A 22,818-nucleotide genomic window follows, 5' to 3' on the forward strand; every position below is an offset into this window, starting at 1 on the left:
TCATGCTTTTTCTAACCCTAGAACTAGCCTCCAGTGTATTAGTTAGTCCTGTCTGGAATAAAGAACTATTTCAAAACCCTGTTTGTCCAAGAGTCCCCACAACGAGTTCTCTACCGAGTCTCACCACCTGCATTTCTAGTTAATGAATGTACCAGTGTTGGCTCCGATAGAAGAAAACAATCAAATGCCTTTACTGTGAATTGTCCTTCTGCCTTCTGCTCTGTACCGCTCGGAGGGGGGGGGGGGGGGCAACTGACCAGCAACCCCTTTTTCCCTCTCCCACCTATGTCAGGACATGACACGATGTATCAAACATTTCAAGAGCAACCACAGCTTTCTTATAAGCTAAAAATTGCGATTTTCGTAGTTAAAAGAAATACTTTCCCTGCTATGAAAAATTTAAAGAAATCTGATTAAATGTGGTTCGTGTACTCATAATCTAATATGCGAATCGGTCACACGTTGCAATCGTTGGGTCCGGTTACAGGCTTTTCACTAATGATGCAGTCGTATACGGAGACGTCGCGAGGCTAGAAAATTGTTGCGGAATGCAAGAGGACCTGCAGAGGACCGACACTTGGTGCAGGAAGTGGCAGTTGACCCTCAACATGAACAAGTGTAGCGTATTGCGAATACACAGACAGAAAGACCTGTTACTGCACGATTACAAAATCGCAGAGCAATCACTGGAAGCACATAAAATATCTAGGAGTATTCGCACTGAAGATCTGAAGTGCAACAACCACATGAAATTTGTAAGTAGGCTGTTTAGGTTTTTTTATTGGTAACGCCACCTCTGTATGAAAATCACTGGCTGTGCTGTGTGCAGCCTGTGGCTGCTTTGCATTGTTGTAATACTCGCCATTGTAGTGTTAGGCAGCTGGCTGTGAACAGCGCGTAGCGTTGGGCAGTTGGAGGTGAGCCGCCAGCAGTGGTGGATGTGGGGAGAGAGATGGCGGAGTTTTGAAATTTGTCATGAACTGCTATATTTATAAATGATGATATCAAGGTAAATACATTGTTTGTTCTCTATTAATATCTTTCATTTACTAACTATCCCCATCAGTAGTTAGTGCCTTCAATAGTTTGAATCTTTTATTCAGCTGGCAGTAGTGGCGCTTGCTGTATTGCAGTAGTGGGAGAAACGAAGATTATTGTAAGTGATTTAGTGATTTGTGAAAGGTATAGTTTAATGTTAGTCAGGGCCATTCTTTTGTAGGGATTTTGTGAAAGTCAGATTGCGTTGCGCTAAAAAAATATTGTGTGTCAGTTTAAGCAGAGTCGTGTAAAATTTTTCAAAAGGGGACGTTTCATATGTCGACCCTTAGCCGAGGATACCTCACTGGAATCTTCTGATTTTATCTTGTAGTTTGTGTAATTAGAGTAGCTATTGTTTATTGCTAGCGCGTAATTATAGAGAGAATTTCCTTTGTAGTTGTAGTTTTTCATTGTTGTACAGTAAAACAGTTGTGGCATGCATGTAGATTTGCACCAAGTATTTCGCAGCTGCAATTAACTAGATATTATTTTCAGTGTTATGTTAATGTGTTCTCTTATTTTTGCTCTTCAAATTGTGTTTTTCTGTGTTGTCGTGTGAAATACTGTGACAATAATGGCGTGTGAAAAACGTAATACTAGGCTCCAAAGTAAACTGCGAAATGACAGTGAAAACGAAAGCAGTGTGTTAGCGCCACCGAGTAATGAATTAACTGATGTTCAAAGTAATAATTTGGTAATTGTGCATAGGGAAATGGAGCGGGCGGCAAACAATGGCGTGGACAGTGAAACAATTAGTGAGCAGGGAAGCATTATCGATCGGTCGGTCGGCAATAGCTCGCCTCAGGAAGCCGAAATGACACGACACGATTTCGCAAATACTGTAGATTCAGGTTCTGGGTCATCACCGTTTTCTCAAATGAGTCAAGACACATTTTCTGCTTGTCAAAATGTGAATGTTGCCGGTGAAAATGCACTGCCAAAAAGCATAGAGAAACAGATTCCAGACACTAATACATTATTATTGCAATTAATGCAACAAATGGAACAAAATCAGAGACAAATGGAACAAAATCAGAGACAAACACAGCAACAGTTAGACACAGTGGAACAAAATCTCAAAAAGTTAGACACAGTGGAACAAAATCTCAAAAAGTTAGACGCAATGGAACAAAATCTTCAAAAGTTAGACTCATTGGAGCAAACTCTTGAACAAACACGTGAGGATTTAACTACTGAGTTACATCACATTGAATCGAAATGTCAAAAAGTCTGTAATGACGTAAAAAATCAAATTTGTGAGCATTTTCAACCTATTTTTTCGCGGCATGAAAATGCATTACAGAATCACGAAGCAGCCATAAAAGAACTGCAAACTATTGTTCATGAAAATCATGAGACCTTGCAAGCTAAATTTGACTCAGTTGCATCTACCGATTCGGTTACGCAACTTGCAAAAACCCAGGAAAACTTAAAAGACACAGTAGAAAGACACATGGAGGAAATTAGTACATTATCAGAGAAAGTAGTTGAACTTTCGGATCAGCTAAATAATTTATCTACGAAGGTAGATGATAATCTGAATGACACAAAACCGGTAGTCTTTAATGACACAGAAGAGTGCGAACAAATTAGGAAATTCAAACAAAATCAGAATCAAATTAATACGCAACACCAAAGAGAAATCCGCGAAGTACAAGATCAGCTGACACAGGTAGTACAAGAATTACGTATTTCAGAGGACACTCGCGCCCCAATACGGGAAGAGGGACATAGAAATACGGAAAAGCCGCAACATAATAACACAGGGTATTTCGGAAGTTATGAAAGAAATTGGCAATGTGCACCGAATTTTGAGATGGAACCGCCGACACGATCTAACAATGACCGATATGCTACTCGCCGACACGATGATTTTTACTATAAGCTGTTCATAAAAAAAAAGGGAGAGAGGCAGAATAACTTTAGACGCAACGGTCCAGCGCGCAGTTACGATTCTGGGAGAAATTCTCCACCACATGACCGACAAGAAAGAAATTATGAAATCTACCGACATGACGACAGACGAGATAATCATAACGACAGACCCGAATTTCATCAGAACTGGTGAGATTCAAACAGAGCAGGGCACTTTCGACAACGTGAATTTCTAGAAGTTCGGTCTCCGAATCCCATTAACGACGCGCGCCAACAAAGAAACAATGACCCGCACCGCAGGCAGACACCTGCGCCGGCTGGCTCCGAGAAAAATAACATTGACGCTAACCTTGAGAAAAATTCCAGTATTCTTTAACGACGTATACCGCATGATAATTGCATTGTTCAAACTCTGAGTACTATGAAGAGTAAAGAATTGCACCGCATTTCACATGTAAAACCGTTTATTGAAAGATTATCTGCTTTTTTTTAATGCAACATTTTGGTTTACTTGCAAATACATTATGGATTCAAGGTGCTTTCTGAGAGATACCAGGTGACACAGTGGTTAGTTTATTTGACAGCTACACGATTTTATCACGACGCTACTAATGAGTGACAATTTACAACGTTGCTTTTGCGGTGTATCTGTTTTATATCTGCACAGTTTTTCTGAATTCTTCTGGAAAGTAAAACAGGTTTTAGTAGTAACTTTTGTTGTATAGCTACAATGAGACAGCCTTTTCCGTGGCACAACAATACGTCACAGCACAGTACTTTCTTCATCACAACAATAAGAGTAATAACTAAGATATCTATACGCAAAGCATTTTACTTTTGTTTATCATGAGGTAAGTACATTGACTTTTGCAGAACTTAGCTTTCGGAGGACGATAACTACGAGACTTCCACAGAGACTATCTTACAACATGACGCACAGTTTAGCGCTACAGGACACGTATTTGACTGATTAATTTTGTACTTAAAACATTTATTTTTAAAGATTTTTAAATTGCAAAGAAAGTTTTCCGTGATACATTTCATTCCATTGCTGTAATCTGTAACACCTGAGGGTATAATTACATTTATCCTCAGGGGGGTACACGCCTACTTTGTGTACCATGTGTTTGGCACGCACAAGGAGCCCTAGCTAATATGGTATTTGCTTATACAACTTTACACATCGGTACCATATTTCTCTAACACAGAATTACACAGCTATCTGATTATTTGACAGAGAAACAAACATTCTTTTTACTACGTCAGTGACAGATGTTTACGCAATTACACAGTTGGATACCTTCACACTTATGAAATTGTATTTTGTCTGTACTTTGTAAACTGTTCATATTTTTTCGGAACCATTGTGGTACTATGAGAGCTTTGAATGATGTATTTGGTATGAGATCATGATTTTTAAGGTACGTTTGAGGTAGATGACACTATTGAAATGAGCAGAGAATATTTTTTAGGGTTTTGAAATTATTCCAGGAAGCTACGACGATTTTGAGATTTGGCTGAGGTTTTATGATGTTATGATGACGATGTGTATTACGCCGTTGCGGTATGTTTATGATAAAGAAGCTGATGCTATATGAGGAATTTGATTATGCTATGTATCTTATGATGAAGTATTGAAGAAGCGTCGACGAATTTGTATATGTGTAATAAGGTAAGGAGTAATGAATAGTGATTTAGGGCCTCTTACTTGTGAAGAAGTATGTTGGAAACCAAGAATCGTACTTTAGGAGTTATGAAATTTGTGTAAATGCGTGAATGTATCACAATGCCGACGAAAATTTTTTTGGACACTGTTATATCAATAAGATTTTGTTTCTACAGATTTGCAACGCTAATTCTTGACCTATGAAATTTTTATATGAGACTGTCGCTGTAGCGAAAACTGCTGTCGTAAATATTTCGTTAAGAAAGGTAAGTGACCTTGATGTAATGCGTTGTGGCGCGCAGCTGGGCCAGCCGCCCGGAGAAAAAGCCATTAGGTGGAGAAAAAAAAAGGGGAGGCCATTATCCTCGCTATTGACGTTCCTTTGTAGAAAGCATCGCAAATGCGACACGCTCATTACTTGGAAACATATCGTACTTTCTGATATTTACTGAAATGCCTAATGAAATGACAAGAAATAGTTCGTCTACACACCTGATTATGACTACTGTCTTTCTAGATGAGATTTTTTTACTACTTATGAAATGCCACATGGCTATTGAACGATGTTTTTATGCTTTACTTTGTACATAGTTGCTTATTTCATTTGATATCTGGTTTCCAGCTGTCTTGTAGCATTGGTTTCATAAAATAAAATTAAATGCATTTGCTAATGTGAACACTTTCTGTCAACAGATCTATTAAATAATAATTTTGTGATCCACATTTTTCAAAAAAGGAGCACTTGGAAAGGAAAGAACAATAAGGAGGGACTAGTAACAGTAAATGCATACATAATATTCTTTTCAAGTACATGGTAATATTTTTTTTTTACAATAAGTTGTTGTGGTGCACCACTTTAATTACATAGACATTAAGATGTGATTATACATTTCCCTTATCTGCATTGTTGTCTTTAGTGTACTATTTTTTCTGCTTGAGCTTTGTCATGTTTAGATATAATTTATTGCTTTTGCTTCTGCTGTTTGCCAGGCATAATGTTACTGAATTTGACTTTGTATTACGCTGTTAAGCCAGTTTTACTAATGATTTATTTTTATTGTTTGCTGCACATTGCCTTAGATTAGTTGTAATATTACAATTGCTTTGCTAATTTCTTAATGCTGCTTGCTTCGCAAATCTGCGTTTTTTTTCATTGCTGTTTATATTAATTGTTTTATGTGATGCTGCATTGCCTCGTCCCTTAGTTTAGCATCTGAGCTCAGTAGATTTAAGTTAGCTTAAGAGGGGGTAGACTATATAAGAAACTAACTATGATGGATTGGAAGAAATGCATTGAGAAGCTTAAAGAAAATGCTTTGGCCAAAAAAAAGGGTATTTTGAAAGAGGATATGAACCAAAGAAGTAGGGTTTAGGGACAACAGATATAGGTAGGATTTTCTTGGAAATAAATAATGAGTTAAGAAATATGTGAAATAAATACAGAAAGCATGCTTGGATAGGATTTTTTTGGTGGAAGCAAAGGTTGAAATAAGACGAAAGATCTACAGAATGAAGTTTTGCGTTGGACTGCAGTACCAAATGATACACTGAAAACAAACCCTGTCTTTTCCTTTTGTGTTATCCCACTATGTGTTTGTGTACCCTTGTGTATTTGTTTTCTTCCTGTCTCTGTGTAGTTTCATAGAATTTTTTCTTCTTCTAATACTAAGCTACATTCACTATGATGAGGAATACTGTTATCCTCAAATATAATTGACATTAATAATATGTTATTTACTTTGTAAAGATGTTTAGACATTATTTATTCTGGTTTTAATGCTCATGTGTGAAGTTGATGTTTCAAAATTTATTCTGATCTTTATGTATGTACTTATGTCATTATTTTTGTAACACTGATGTATATGTCTATTTCTATTCTTTTGTAAAGCCTGTATTACTACAAATGTTATCTGTATTGTTATGTTCGTTAATGATGTATTTTGTACCTTTGTTATTGTATTCTTATGTTATAAAATTGTACTTGTCACCAGTTCATCATATTATTAACTTGTAAGTTACATTTCACTGCACATGTTTCTGTTGGTCATAGTATATGGACAATATGTGAGAAGTAGGGACTGTTAGTGTTTGCACGTGTGTTAATAATTCAGCAAGGGACTGGATAACAGCATTGCTGGTTCTAAGGACATTTAAAAAAAAAATTTTCTGTGCGTGCACAAGTGGTGGTTTATGGACTTGCTATATTCTCCGCAAGAATCTTCGATGGTGATTGTGCACCTGCACAGTCACAACAGATGGCTGCTGGCCATCTCTACAAGGACTACAGTGGGTCTGCATCTTTGATGACCCGCCAGTACCATCATCTCTACAAGGACTACAGTGGGTCTGCATCTTTGATGACCCGCTAGTACCATTATCTCTACAAGGACTACAGTGGGTCTGCGTCTTCGCTGACTCACCAGTACCATTATTTCTACCAGGACTGCAGTGGGTCTGCACCTCTGGTGGCCCACCAATACCGTAATCTCTACCAGGACTACAGTGGGTCTACTCTGTGATGACCTACCTACCAATGTTCTTCAAAACGTCGACTGACTCTGCTGTGGGTTTACTCTGTTGTGGCCCATTACCTGTCTGCATGTCGAGTCAGCACTGTCTTTCCGTTGGAAGGACAACACTACTACTTCAATACTGCATGGAAATCCACTACGTCTGTGTGCATTGTCTTTTACTGCTCAGTCTGTGAGAAAAACACTGATATTTTACTGTGATGAACGATTAGGACTGTCTTTATGGACTGTGAGAAAGTTTAGCTTTTGACCAACATTGTATCAATAAGTGTGTGCATTTGATTTCTTTGTTATTGTAATTGTGAAAAAAATTTAACAAATATGTATTGGCCAGTGCCCAACAAACTTTGTAAAATTTTTTTGTGGGGATCATGGGGGCTATGTAAGTAGGCTGTTTAGGTTTTTTTATTGGTAACGCCACCTCTGTATGAAAATCACTGGCTGTGCTGTGTGCAGCCTGTGGCTGCTTTGCATTGTTGTAATACTCGCCATTGTAGTGTTAGGCAGCTGGCTGTGAACAGCGCGTAGCGTTGGGCAGTTGGAGGTGAGCCACCAGCAGTGGTGGATGTGGGGAGAGAGATGGCGGAGTTTTGAAATTTGTCATGAACTGCTATATTTATAAATGATGATATCAAGGTAAATACATTGTTTGTTCTCTATTAATATCTTTCATTTACTAACTATCCCCATCAGTAGTTAGTGCCTTCAATAGTTTGAATCTTTTATTTAGCTGGCAGTAGTGGCGCTTGCTGTATTGCAGTAGTGGGAGAAACGAAGATTATTGTAAGTGATTTAGTGATTTGTGAAAGGTATAGTTTAATGTTAGTCAGGGCCATTCTTTTGTAGGGATTTTGTGAAAGTCAGATTGCGTTGCGCTAAAAAAATATTGTGTGTCAGTTTAAGCACAGTCGAGTAAAATTGTTCAAAAGGGGACTTTTCAAATTAATCGCGAGTAAGGCAGATGCCAGACTGAGATTCATTGGAAAAATACTCAGGAAACGTAGTCCTTCAACAAAGGGAGAAGCTTACAAAACACTCGTTCGACCAATACTAGAATATTGCTAGTCAGTATGGGATCCGTGCCGGATAGGACTGATAGAAGAAATAGAGAAGATACAAAGAAGAGCAGCACATTTCGTTACAGGTTCATTCAGTAAACACGAAAACGTCACGGAGATACTCAGTCAACTACAGTGGCAGATGCTGCAGGACAGGCTTTCTCCATCGCTCCTAGAAGATTTAATCAATATATTGTTTCCTCCTATATATATCTCGTGAAAAGACCATCGAGATAAAATAAGTGCAATTCGCGTCCACACGGAGGATTATCAGCAATCGTTCTTCCCGCGAACCACGTGCGACGGGAACAAAAGAAGGGGGAAGTGACACTGCTACACGAAATACTCTCCGTCACACAATATAGGCTGGCTTGCAGAGTGTTGTTGTAGATGTAGATGTGTGTGTATAATTTTACTCTCTGTTTTATCATTACATAGATAGTTACTTGTATATTCTAGAGATTCTGTAACTCATTAATTTTCTCCTCTTCTTTATCTGTAGACAGTCTGATGATTACCCTGGCTGGTTGAGATCGGTTAGCTGCATTTTGAAGTTATTTTGTGGTTATTGTCGCAAGAAAGTGAACGAAGAAGGAGCAAAATAATTTTCTTTCAATTTTTCTGCAAAATACTTCGAAAAATTGAATAAAAATATTCCATGTGCTGTAATGACATCACGTGCCTCAGTTTCATGTTGTGGGTCAGGTGGCCTAATTGGAAATGAGTGACTAATGTTATTACAACACGCGGACCTCAATTTTACAACCGAGGTGTGAAATGAATTGCTCGTTCACGTGTTAAATTATCATTTTCGTTGTAGCCCTTTTCCATTTATTTAGCGTGCGAAGAGACGCATGAAACTGCCACGGGTCACTATTAGGCGTTCGATCGGAAGAGCAGCACAACAGGTGCGTTCCAGTAATGGTCGTTTCACATAACATGTGGATGTACGAATGCCGACTCTTGGAACGATAAATTCGGGCGAGGAGAGTCATAAAGCGATTGACTGTTTATTCCGATAAGAGAATGTTGCGGCTAATTTCTCAAAGGCTACAAGTTTCTGTAATGTAAGTTCTGTAGTTAAAGTAATGAAAGTGAATGATGATGAAAGACTGGTTCCATTAAGATACATGTAAGAAAGGGTTGCATCTTATCGCCACTATTTTTTTAACTTATATATCGAAGAAGCACTGAAAAACGTGTCTATAAAATCAGGACAAAAAGAAAAGTGATTATGAAACAGAGATAGCCGGCATAGAGCTCTTTTGGCCCAAAGTAAAGAAGAGTTGGGGAAATTGAAGAGTGGAATTAACAATATATTTGACATACGGTATGAGTTAAATACAAACGAAGCTAAGACCAAAGTGAAGAAGTAGTAAGAAGAAAAACTTGTTAATCTTCAGTACTGAGGCAAATAGAGAAGTATAATAGTTGAAGAATCTTCTATCTAGAAGAGCCAAAAACAGGAGACTTGTTAATTAGAATGGATCTAGTGGAGGAAACTTTGTCTACTGGCAGCAAGTACTTACTTACTTTGTCTACTGGCAGCAAGTACTTACTTACTTTACGCGATCAGGCTCAGAGGACCACGCGCTGATACAAGTTTCCTCCTCCACTGGGTTCTGTTTTGCGCCTCCTGGTGCCAGTCATTCTCTATTCTAATCTGCATCAAGTCCTATGGATTCCATCCATCCATCTCTTCTTTGGTGTTCCTAGTGGGCGTCTTCCACAGGGAGTATAATCAATAGCTTTCAAAGGCCATAGGCATTTATCCATCCGACTGACATGTCCTGCCAATACAAGGCACTTGGTTCTCATCGGTCCTACAATGTTTGGTCTGTACATTTCGTCTAGTTCACAAGTATGTCTGATCCTCCATTCTCCAATGATCCCATCTTGTACCGGACCAAAGATCTTCCTTAAGACTTTCCGCTCAAAAACAAGATTGTTCAAGTCTTCTTTCTGGACACTCCAAGTTTCATAACCATACAATACTACGGGTTGAATCATTGTTTTATACAGATGGAGTTTGAAATTCCTTTAGAGACCACGCGATGCAAGAAGTTGACTGAGACCAAAATATGATCGGTTGGCGGCTTGGATCCTCGCTTTGATTTTTGCTTCACATGCTGCGCCTTCTGTAAAGATTACCCCCAGATATTTAAATTCACGAACCCTTTTGTAGGATCGGTTTCCGAATATCAAAGGCTGGAGTTGGTCTCTTGAATAAGCATGGGTCCTGCTCGTCACCAGATATTCATTCACAAGAAGTCCAATTTTACTTGCTTCCGCATCCACGCTTTCACTCATCCGCATTATTTCCTCCTTAGATCTGGACAACAGGGCCACATTATCAGCAAACGCGAGATATGTCATTTTCTCACCCTCTACCTCTATACCCTCGAAGCTTCTCTCATTATCTTTTCAAGTGTCAGGTTGAACAATACCGGTGACACACCATCTCCTTGTCTCAACCTGGTGTTTATGTTAAAGCTCTTCGAGAGTTGGTTCACGAGCTTCACTTTGCCTTTTGAATCAATGAGACAAATTCCAACTAGGCTGGCGAGCTTCTTAGGTATTCCAAATTCCGTTAGGCAGTTCCTCAGGCTCTCCCGGTGGATGCAGCCTTCTTAAAATCTGTCAAGAGCACATGAAGTTCTTCCCCGTACTCCCACAACTTTTCAGTGAGTTGTCGCAGGACAAAGATGTTGTCGACAGTTGAACGGCCATTTCTGAATCCCCCTCGATATTCGCTATCACTTCTTCTGCAAATGGCTCTATTCTATCCAGTATACAGTTGGACAAGTTGTTGTAGCAGACATTCAGTAGGGTGATTCCTCTGTAGTTAGTGCAGTTCATTTTGTCACCTTTCTTGTGTATAGGACATACGGCAGCTGTCTTCCAATCTTCTGGGATCTCCTCCAAAATCCCCTTGATTAATTGATGAATTTTCTTATGGAGTCCCTCCCCTCCATCTTGAATGATTTCTGACTGATTTCCATCTTCTCCTGGGCTTTTGTTCTTATTTAGCTCCATTATCTGATTGTTTATGTCCTCCAGTGTGGGTGGGGGGATAGTATAAATGTGGGATGTCAGGAAATTGAAATTCAAACAGATCTTTAGGTTCATCACAGTTGAGGAGTTACCTGAAGTATTGTTTCCACCGTTCTGCAATGTCAAGCTCACTGGTGAGTAAGATTCCATTATTGTCCCTGATGAATTTTTGGCGGCTTTGATATCACTTGTTGAAGAATTTTACTTTCTGATACATCTTTCGCGCCTCTTTCCCCAAGAAATCTTGTCGAGCCTCATCTATCTGTCCTTTAACGTACGTTCTCTTTGCTGTTCTCAGGGTTGTTTGAGTAATTCTCCGAACTCCTTCGAACTGAGCTTTGCATTGAGCAAAATAAGCCCCTTGTAATCAGCTCTCCTCGGCTTCTGTTCTCTGGGCTAATGTCTTAATGCATTCATCCCCAAACCAAATGTTTTTGCCTCTGGTCCGCTTCTTGATGACTACATTCGCCACCTCATTTACGGCATCCTAAACTTCTTTCCACATTTTATCTGGGTTCTCTTGTAAAACGTCTTCCTGCAGATTTTCAAAGCGGTTGCTGAAATTCTTCTTTCTTTGTGTTATCTTTCAGCACATCGATATGGTAGTGTACAACTTTTGTAAGGTTGTTTCTAACTTTGGCTTTGGGTTGTACTTTTAGCCAACTGTTAACGAGGAAATGACCACTTCCACACTCTGCACCCCTTGCTGTCTTTACATCCCTCACCCAGTTCTTTGCTTTGATATCTATTGCGACGTGATCTATCTGATAAACTGTTTTACCATCTGGCGATACCCAAGTTCCTTTATGTACAGGGCTATTACAAATGATTGAAGCGATTTCATAAATCCACTGTAGCTCCATTCATTGACATATGGTCACGACACACTACAGATACGTAGAAAAACTCATGAAGTTTTGTTTGGCTGAAGCCGCACTTCAGGTTTCTGCCGCCAGAGTGCTCGAGAGCGCAGTGAGACAAAATGGCGACAGGAGCCGAGAAAGCGTATGTCGTGCTTGAAATGCACTCACATCAGTCAGTCATAACAGTGCAACGACACTTCAGGACGAAGTTCAACAAAGATCCACCAACTGATAACTCCATTCGGCGATGGTATGCGCAGTTTAAAGCTTCTGGATGCTTCTGTAAGGGGATATCAACGGGTCGGCCTGTAGTGAGCGACGAAACAGTTGAACGCGTGCGGGCAAGTTTCACGCGTAGCCCGCGGAAGTCGACGAATAAAGGAAGCAGGGAGCTAAACGTACCACAGCCGACGGTTTGGAAAATCTTACGGAAAAGGCTAAAGCAGAAGCCTTACCGTTTACAATTGCTACAAGCCCTGACACCCGATGACAAAGTCAAACGCTTTGAATTTTCGGCGCGGTTGCAACAGCTCATGGAAGAGGATGCGTTCAGTGCGAAACTTGTTTTCAGTGATGAAGCAACATTTTTTCTTAATGGTGAAGTGAACAGACAATGTGCGAATCTGGGTGGTAGAGAATCCTCACGCATTCGTGCAGCAAATTCGCAATTCACCAAAAGTTAACGTGTTTTGTGCAATCTCACGGTTTAAAGTTTACGGCCCCTTTTTCTTCTGCGAAAAAAACGTTACAGGACACGTGTATCTGGACATGCTGGAAAATTGGCTCATGCCACAACTGGAGACCGACAGCGCCGACTTCATCTTTCAACAGGATGGTGTTCCACCGCACTTCCATCATTATGTTCGGCATTTCTTAAACAGGAGATTGGAAAACCGATGGATCGGTCGTGGTGGAGATCATGATCAGCAATTCATGTCATGGCCTCCACGCTCTCCCGACTTAACCCCATGCAATTTCTTTCTGTGGGGTTATGTGAAAGATTCAGTGTTTAAACCTCCTCTACCAAGAAACGTGCCAGATCTGCGAGCTCACATCAATGATGCTTTCGAACTCATTGATGGGGACATGCTGCGCCAAGTGTGGGAGGAGCTTGATTATCGGCTTGATGTCTGCTGAATCACTAAAGGGGCACATATCGAACATTTGTGAATGCCTAAAAAAACTTTGAGTTTTTGTATGTGTGTGCAAAGCATTGAGAAAATATCTCAAATAATAAAGTTATTGTAGAGCTGTGAAATCGCTTCAATCATTTGTAATAACCCTGTATATCCTTCCGTTGGAAATTTGTGCTGCTTATGACTATCCCTTTGGATGTCACAAAGGTTATGAATATGATGCCATTGTCATTGCTGAGTTCATGAAGACTGTGTCTTCCCGTTGTTGACTGGAATACGTTCTGTCTTCCAACTTCAGCATTCATGTCTCCCAGTAGGACTTTACAATTATTATTTGAGATGGCATCTATGACTACCTCCAGTTACGCGTAGAATTCATCCTTCACTTGGGATGTACTTTCGTCTGCGGGTGCATGGCAATTCACAAACGATATTTTACATCTCTCTACGTCTATTGTTAAAACTACTATTCTAGGGACCGCAGCCTCAAACCCAGATACATTAGCAGCCAGAGCCTTACTCACAAAAAATACCATAGCCAGTTTGTGTCCGGTCTCACAGTCTCTATAAAAGATTGTGTACTTCTCGATATCGAGGGTACCAATATCCTCCCAACGGACTTCCTGCAAAGCGACAAGATCAAAAAATGATTCAAATGGCTCTGAGCACTATGGGACTTGACATCTAACGTCATCAGTCCCCTAGAACTTAGAACTACTTAAACCTAACTAACCTAAGGACATGCCCGAGGCAGGATTCGAACCTGCGACCATAGTGGTCGCGCGGCTCCAGACTGAAGCGCCTAGAACCGCTCGGTCACATCGGCCTGCAATTAAGGTTACTCAGGTCTCTTTTACAGAGTATTATAGGTGTAAGTGTAAATATTTTTATTGGTTACTGAGGACGGTGCACAGAACAACATTACATCAATATTTATCTGAAGACTAATAATATACCTATTAGGATTAGTAGTTTATTGGGCGGTTAGTATCTCCAAGCACATGTGGTAGGAGCGTACCATTAATGCTGGGCAGCGGGTCTGACGTTGAAGTGCTGACTCCTAGACGCAAAATGGTAAGTCCACTTACAGTTAGTGGTGCAGTTATGTCCAGGTAGTGAGTAAATTACGTGACGTGTTTGCAACACCCTGTATATTGAACAACGTATGAGGTGCATTCAAGTTCCAAGGCCTCCGATTTTTTTTTCTAATTAACTACTCACCCGAAATCGATTAAACTGGCGTTACTTCTCGATGTAATCGCCCTGCAGACGTACACATTTTTCACAACGCTGACGCCATGATTCCATGGCAGCGGCGAAGGCTTCTTTAGGAGTCTGTTTTGACCACTGGAAAATCGCTGAGGCAATAGCAGCACGGCTGGTGAATGTGCGGTCACGGAGAGTGTCTTTCATTGTTAGAAAAGCCAAAAGTCACTAGGAGCCAGGTCAGGTGAGTAGGGAGCATGAGGAGAAACTTCAAAGTTCTTATCACGAAGAAACTGTTGCGTAACGTTAGCTCGATGTGCGGGTGGGTTGTCTTAGTGAAACAGCACACGCGCAGCCTTTCCCGGACGTTTTTGTTGCAGTGCAAGAAGGAATTTGTTCTTCAAAACATTTTCGTAGGATGCACCTGTTACCGTAGTGCCCCTTGGAATGCAATGGGTAAGGATTACGCCCTCGCTGTCCCAGAACATGGACACCATCATTTTTTCAGCACTGGCGGTTACCCGAAATTTTTTTGCTGGCGGTGAATCTGTGTGCTTCCATTGAGCTGACTAGCGCTTTGTTTCTGGATTGAAAAATGGCATCCACGTCTCATCCATTGTCACAACCGACGAAAAGAAAGTCCCATTCGTGCTGTCGTTGCGTGTCAACATTGCTTGGCAACATGCCACACGGGCAACCATGTGGTCGTCCGTCAGCATTCGTGGCACCCAACTGGATGACACTTTTCGCATTTTCAGGTCGTCATGCAGGATTGTGTGCACAGAACCCACAGAAATGCCAACTCTGGAGGCGATCTGTTCAACAGTCATTCGGCGATCCCCCAAAACAATTCTCTCCACTTTCTCGATCATGTCGTCAGACTGGCTTGTGCGAGCCCGAGGTTGTTTCGGTTTGTTGTCACACGATGTTCTGCCTTCGTTAAACTGTCGCACCCATGAACGCACTTTCGACACATCCATAACTCCATCACCCCATGTCTCCTTCAACTGTCGATGAATTTCAATTGGTTTCACACCATGCAAATTCAGAAAACGAATGATTGCACACTGTTCAAGTAAGGAAAACGTCGCCATATTTAAGTATTTAAAACAGTTCTCATTCTCGCCGCTGGCGGTAAAATTGCATCTACCGTACGGTGCTGCCATCTCTGGGACGTATTGACAATGAACGCGGCCTCATTTTAAAACAATGCGCATGTTTCTATCTCTTTCCAGTCCGGAGAAAAAAAATCGGAGGCCTTAGAACTTGAATGCACCTCGTAATACGTTTTCAGCTTAAAATAAACCATATCAGCACAGAAAATAATAACCTCGTTAGGTGCAAAACATACTGTTTCGCCCTGCTTGTGGAATAGAATGGGATACCCTTTTAAATGCCTGCCGGAGTGGCCGAGCGGTTCTAGGCGCTACAGTCTGGAACCGCGCGACCGCTACGGTCGCAGGTTCGAAGCCTGCCTCGGGCATGGATGTGTGTGATGTCCTTAGGTTAGTTAGGTTTAAGTAGTTCTAAGTTCTAGGGGACTGATGACCTCAGCAGTTGAGTCCCATAGTAGTCAGAGCCATTTGAACCATTTTTTAAATGAATGGAGGAAACTCGAGAAAAGGAAAAAAGTTTTATCCTAATCAAAAAATTCATTAAAATATATAGAAATCCTTAAAAATCTGTTTTATGTGCCAAAACAGCTTTTCGACGAAGAACTTGAGACTTTCAAAATATTACAATAACTTAGGCAGATTTATCAGTAACTAGTCCTAACAATAAATAAAAATACACGATCTTTTCTTGACTACAGAAATCGCAGACGAAGTAGTTGTTTCTTCCTCAGTATAGGAACATTGTTTATGGGTCCAGCCACGACAAGACAGTGGATCCATCCGCCCTTAATTAATGAGTCTCACTATAGCCTTCTACAAAATATGCATGCTTCGTCTGGGTCTTCTTAGCCCGATGATGTCGCAGACTCTTGCTTTTCCAAATTTTTTGAGCCGGTCTAATCTTTCCAAATGTCGTTTTCTGCTTCTTCACCTTCTTTACGGCATGGCCCTTTTGATCCTCCCTATAAAAAGTTTTGGATTTTAGTTTTTCTTTTCTTCTTTGTCAATCCTGTTTTCTTTTACTCAGCTTCAAAATTATTTTGTGAGTGGAGGAGGTCAATAATACGGTTTTGGCCTTTTTCCTGTAGATGATTTTTCGTCAACCATTGAAAGAAGCATTAGAAAGTTTGGTGACACGGAGAAAGACGACTGCGTACCAGACTTATAGCAACCACTACCAGTCTTTCCGATATTATTTCCGAAGTCCGAGGAACAGCTACCAATTTATCTTGCGGTTGTAGAAATTTTTCGGTTGTAGAAGACTGATAAACTTTATCTTGGAGCACACTGGCGTCGGGAGCGTCATCTTGGAGTGTCTCAGCTTCTTACATTTCCACTAGTGCTGCTTTGCCTTGTGGTCCTCTTTTACCCTTAAAAGTGTGGTGCAAAATCGGGTTGGCCCAGTTTTACCCCACCTACTATAGTCGGTTTTTCCCCGAGTGCCAAACTGGCGTTGGAAAGTCAACATTCACATTATGTTCATCATACAAACATCGAAACACAATGAAAAAATATGCTTAACTGAAATAATTACTTTCCTATTTCTTATCAGGTAATATCTCTCTTCGAAACATTGCTCCAAGAAGCGCCAACATAGCAGGAAATTTCAGCAAAAACATTACAGAATATTAGAAGGAAAAGGAACAGGCATCCGCTAATGACAGTTCTCAGCAACTTCCCAAAATGGCGGCTGCTAGCAGGTATGAGCATTATCAAACCAACGTCAGCACCAATCATGGAGATCTAGAGGTGCCTGGTTTGACCTGCATACACAGCTTTACCCAACTTTCCTCTACTGTTAGTCCCCCTCTGGTGACCTCTATTGGTCAGTTCCGCATTCTCGCGTACTGAGATATTTCAATAGAAGTTTCTGAATTAAGTGACACAACAGAGCATTGAGTAATTAAAAATCTCGTCGAGGAAGTAAGTTCCAGTAGCGATGGTGTAAGGTTTCTCTCAAAAGGCACTGAGCCCTACAAACCAGCTGACCAGTGTGATATTTTGTTTTTTAATTACCTTAGAGTCAACATCGTCTAAAATGATTGTATCGGGGGTTGTATCAAGCCAGTGAGTATGCTGGCTGACGTCATTGTTCAGTAATCATGTCCGATCAATCTAGAGCAATTCTTACGCATGAAATTACGAATGGTGAAAGACATTATCGGTAAATGAATCTCACGGTGGCCCTGGTTTCAGTTAACAAAAGAACACGAATAGCGTTCGGTCGTTTCATCATCGAATAATCCTCTTCCAATCTCTCATATTCAGTTCCCGACAAATTCTTACAACTCAAATAAATTTACTTGCATAACATGAAGATAGTGTTTTGTTGTGGTCTTCAGTCCTGAGACTGGTTTGATGCAGCTCTCCATGCTACTCTATCCTGTGCAAGCTTCTTCATCTCCCAGTACCTACTGCAACCTACATCCTTCTGAATCTGCTTAGTGTATTCATCTCTTGGTCTCCCTCTACGATTTTTATCCTCCACGCTGCCCTCCAATACTAAATTGGTGATCCCTTGATGCCTCAGAACATGTTCTACCAACCGATCCCGTCTTCTGGTCAAGTTGTGCCACAAACTTCTCTTCTCCCCAATCCTATTCAGTACTTCCTCATTAGTTATGTGATCTACCCATCTAATCTTCAGCATTCTTCTGTAGCACCACATTTCGAAAGCTTCTGTTCTCTTCTTGTCCAAACTATTTATCGTCCATCTTTCACTTCCATACATGGCTACACTCCATACAAATACTTTCAGAAACGACTTCCTGATACTTAAATCTATACCCGATGTTAACAAATTTCTCTTCTTCAGAAACGCTTTCCTTGCCATTGCCAGTCTACATTTTATATCCTCACTACTTCGACCATCATCAGTTATTTTGCTCCCCAAATAGCAAAACTCCTTTACTACTTTAAGTGTCTCATTTCCTAATCTAATTCCATCAGCATCACCCGACTTAATTCAACTACATTCCATTATCCTCGTTTTGCTTTTGTTGATGTTCATCTTATATCCTCCTTTCAAGACACTGTCCATTCCATTCAACTGCTCTTCCAAGTCCTTTGCTGTCTCTGACAGAATTACAATGTCATCGGCGAACCTCAAAGTTTTTATTTCTTCTCCATGGATTTTAATACCCACTCCGAATTTTTCTTTTGTTTCCTTTACTGCTTGCTCAATATACAGATTGAATAACGTCGGGGACAGGCTACAACCCTGACTTACTCCCTTCCCAACCGCTGCTTCCCTTTCATGTCCCTCGACTCTTATAACTGCCATCTGGTTTCTGTACAAATTGTAAATAGCCTTTCGCTCCCTGTATTTTACCCCTGCCACCTTTAGAATTTGAAAGAGAGTATTCCAGTCAACATTGTCAAAAGCTTTCTCTAAGTCTACAAATGCTTGAAACGTAGGTTTGCCTTTCCTTAATCTTTCTTCTAAGATAAGTCGTAAGGTCAGTATTCCCTCACGTGTTCCAGTGTTTCTACGGAATCCAAACTGATCTTCCCCGAGGTTGGCGTCTATTAGTTTTTCCATTCGTCTGTAAAGAATTCGTGTTAGTATTTTGCAGCTGTGACTTATTAAACTGATGGTTCGGTAATTCTCACATCTGTCAACACCTGCTTTCTTTGGGATTAGAATTATTATATTCTTCTTGAAGTCTGAGGGTATTTCGCCTGTTTCATACATCTTGCTCACCAGATGGTAGAGTTTTGTCAGGACTGGCTCTCCCAAGGCCGTCTAGTTCCAATGGAATGTTGTCTACTCCCGGGGCCTTGTTTTCGACGCAGGTCTTTCAGTGCTCTGTCAAACTCTTCACGCAGTATCGTATCTCCCATTTCATCTTCATCTACATCCTCTTCCATTTCCATAATATTGTCCTCAAGTACCCCACCCTTGTATAGATCGTCTATATACTCCTTCCACCTTTCTGCTTTCCCTTCCTTGCTTAGAACTGGGTTTCCATCTGAGCTCTTGATATTCATACAAGTCGTTCTCTTATCTCCAAAGGTCTCTTTAATTTTCCTTACCCCTAGTGAGATAAGCCTCTACATCCTTACATTTGTCCTCTAGCCATCCCTGCTTAGCCATTTTGCACTTCCTGTCGATCTCATTTTTGAGACGTTTGTATTCCTTTTTGCCTGCTTCATTTACTGCATTTTTATATTTTCTCCTTTCATCAATTAAATTCAATATTTCTTCTGTTACCCAAGTATTTCTACTAGACCTCGTCTTTTTACCTACTTGCTCGTCTGCTGCCTTCACTACTTCATCCCTCAAAGCTACCCATTCTTCTTCTACTGTATTTCTTTCCCCCATTCCTGTCAATTGTTCCCTTATGCTCTCCCTGCAACTCTGTACAACCTCTGGTTCTTTCAGTTTATCCAGGTCCCATCTCATTAAATTCCCACTTTTTTGCAGTTTCTTCAGTTTTAATCTACAGGTCATAACCAATAGATTGTGGTCAGAGTCCACATCTGCCCCTGGAAATGTCTTACAATTTAAAACCTGGTTCCTAAATCTCTGTCTTACCATTATATAATCTATCTGATACCTTTTAGTATCTCCAGGGTTCTTCCATGTATACAACCTTCTTCCATGATTCTTAAACAAAGTGTTAGCTATGATTAAGTTATGCTCTGTGCAAAATTCTACCAGGCGGCTTCCTCTTTCATTTCTTAGCCCCAATCCATATTCACCTACTATGTTTCCTTCTCTCCCTTTTCCTACACTCGAATTCCAGTCACCCATGACTATTAAATTTTCGTCTCCCTTCACTATCTGAATAATTTCTTTTATTTCATCATACATTTCTTCAATTTCTTCGTCATCTGCAGAGCTAGTTGGCATATAAACTTGTACTACTGTAGTAGGTGTGGGCTTCGTATCTATCTTGGCCACAATAATGCGTTCACTTTGCTGTTTGTAGTAACTTACCCGCATTCCTATGTTCCTATACATTATTAAACCTACTCCTGCATTACCCCTATTTGATTTTGTGTTTATAACCCTTTAGTCACCTGACCAGAAGTCTTGTTCCTCCTGCCACCGAACTTCACTAATTCCCACTATATCTAACTTTAACCTATCCATTTCCTTTTTAAAATTTTCTAACCTACCTGCCCGATTAAGGGATCTGACATTCCACGCTCCGACCCGTAGAACGCCAGTTTTCTTTCTCCTGATAACGACATCCTCTTGAGTAGTCCCCGCCCGGAGATCCGAATGGGGGACTATTTTACCTCCGGAGTATTTTACCCAAGAGGACGCCATCATCATTTAATCATACAGTAAAGCTGCATGTCCTCGGGAAAAATTACGGCTGTAGTTTCCCCTTGCTTTCAGCCGTTCGCAGTACCAGCACAGCAAGGCCGTTTTGGTTATTGTTACAAGGCCAGATAAGTCAATCATCCAGACTGTTGCCCCTGCAACTACTGAAAAGGCTGCTGCCCCTCTTCAGGAACCACACGTTTGTCTGGCCTCTCAACAGATACCCCTCCGTTGTGGTTGCACCTACGGCACGGCTATCTGTATCGCTGAGGCACGCAAGCCTCCCCACCAACAGCAAGGTCCATGGTTCATAGGGGGGGGGGGGGGGGAAGATAGTGTAGATAAATGAAAAGTGATTAATACGAATATGCCTAATGAACGACAGTTTTATTGGCCAGTTAACTGTGCAGCCCATACGTAATGGAAATGTCTTGGAACTTGTAACTACAAATAGGCCGGACCTCATCGACAATGTCAGTATAGAAACGGGGATTAGCGATCATGATGTCATTACAGCAACTATGATTACGAAAGTTAATCAGTCAGAAAAGCTAGGAGAGTGTTTCTGATAGATAGAGCAGATAAGCAGTTGTTAGTCTCTCGATTAGACAGTGAATTGACATCACTTAGTACCAGTAATGTAGAGGAATTATGGACAAAGTTTAAGCAGACTGTAAATCGTGGTCTGGAGAGTTAAGTGCCTAGTAAGTGGATAAACAATGGAAAACATCCGCCATGGTTTGATAACGAAATTCGGAAGATGCTGAGGAAGCATAGGCTGTTGCACTCTCGGTTCAAAAGTGAACGCAGAAATGACGACAAGCGAAGGTTAGCAAAGATTCTTGCGTCTGTGGAAAGATGTATACGCGAAGCATACAACTATCACCATCACACCTTAGCAAAAGATATGGCACATAACTCGAGAAAATTCTGGTCCTACTTAAAATTGCTAAGCGGATCTAATGCTTCCATTCAGTCCCTTGTTGACCAGTCTGTTGTGGCAACTGAAGATAGCAAAAGGAAACCGAAGTTTTAAATTTCTTGTTCAAGAAATCTCTCACACAAGAGAATCGTGTAAATATACTGTCATTTGACCATCGGAAGACTCTCGTATGGACGACATAGTAATAAGCATATCTGGTGTAGAGAAACAACTGAAAGATTCGAAAGCAAATAAATCACCAAGTCCGGACGGTATCTCAACTCGGTTTTACAAAGAGCACTGTAAGTAGGCTGTTTAGGTTTTTTTATTCGTAACGCCACGTAGCGCTCTGTATGAAAATCACTGGCTGTGCTGTGTGCAGTCTGTGGCTGGTTTGCATTGTTGTTTGCTATTGTAGCGTTGGGCAGCTGGATGTGAACAGCGCGTAGCGTTGCGCAGTTGGAGGTGAGCCGCCAGCAGTGGTGAATGTGGGGAGAGAAATGGCGGGGTTTTGAGAGCGGATGATCTGGACGTGTGTCCATCAGAGAGAGTAAATTTGTAAGACTGGATGTCATGAACTGATATATATATATATATATATATATATATATATATATATATATATATATATATATATTATATAATGACTTTTGAACGCTATTAAGGTAAATACATTGTTTGGTGTTTATCAAAATCTTTCATTTGCTAACTACGACTATCAGTAGTTAGTGACTTCAGTAGTTAGAATCTTCTATTTAGCTGGCAGTAGTGGCGCTCGCTGTATTGCAGTAGTTTGAGTAACGAAGATTTTTGTGAGGTAAGTGATTCATGAAAGGTATAGGTATTGTAAGTCAGGGCCATTCTTTTGTAGGGATTATTGAAAGTCAGATTGCGTTGCGCTAAAAATATTGTGTGTCAGTTTAAGCACAGTCATTTATAATTTTTCTAAGGGGACGTTTCAGCACTTCTACGGCATTGGCCCCCTACCTAGCATGCATTTATCATGAATCTCTCGCCCAGCACAAAGTCCCAAGCGACTGGAAAAAAGCACAAGTGACTCCAGTGTTCTTTTAAAATAA

Source organism: Schistocerca nitens, chromosome 1 (genome assembly GCF_023898315.1).
Source record: "Schistocerca nitens isolate TAMUIC-IGC-003100 chromosome 1, iqSchNite1.1, whole genome shotgun sequence".
NCBI classification, from domain to species: Eukaryota; Metazoa; Arthropoda; class Insecta; order Orthoptera; family Acrididae; genus Schistocerca; species Schistocerca nitens.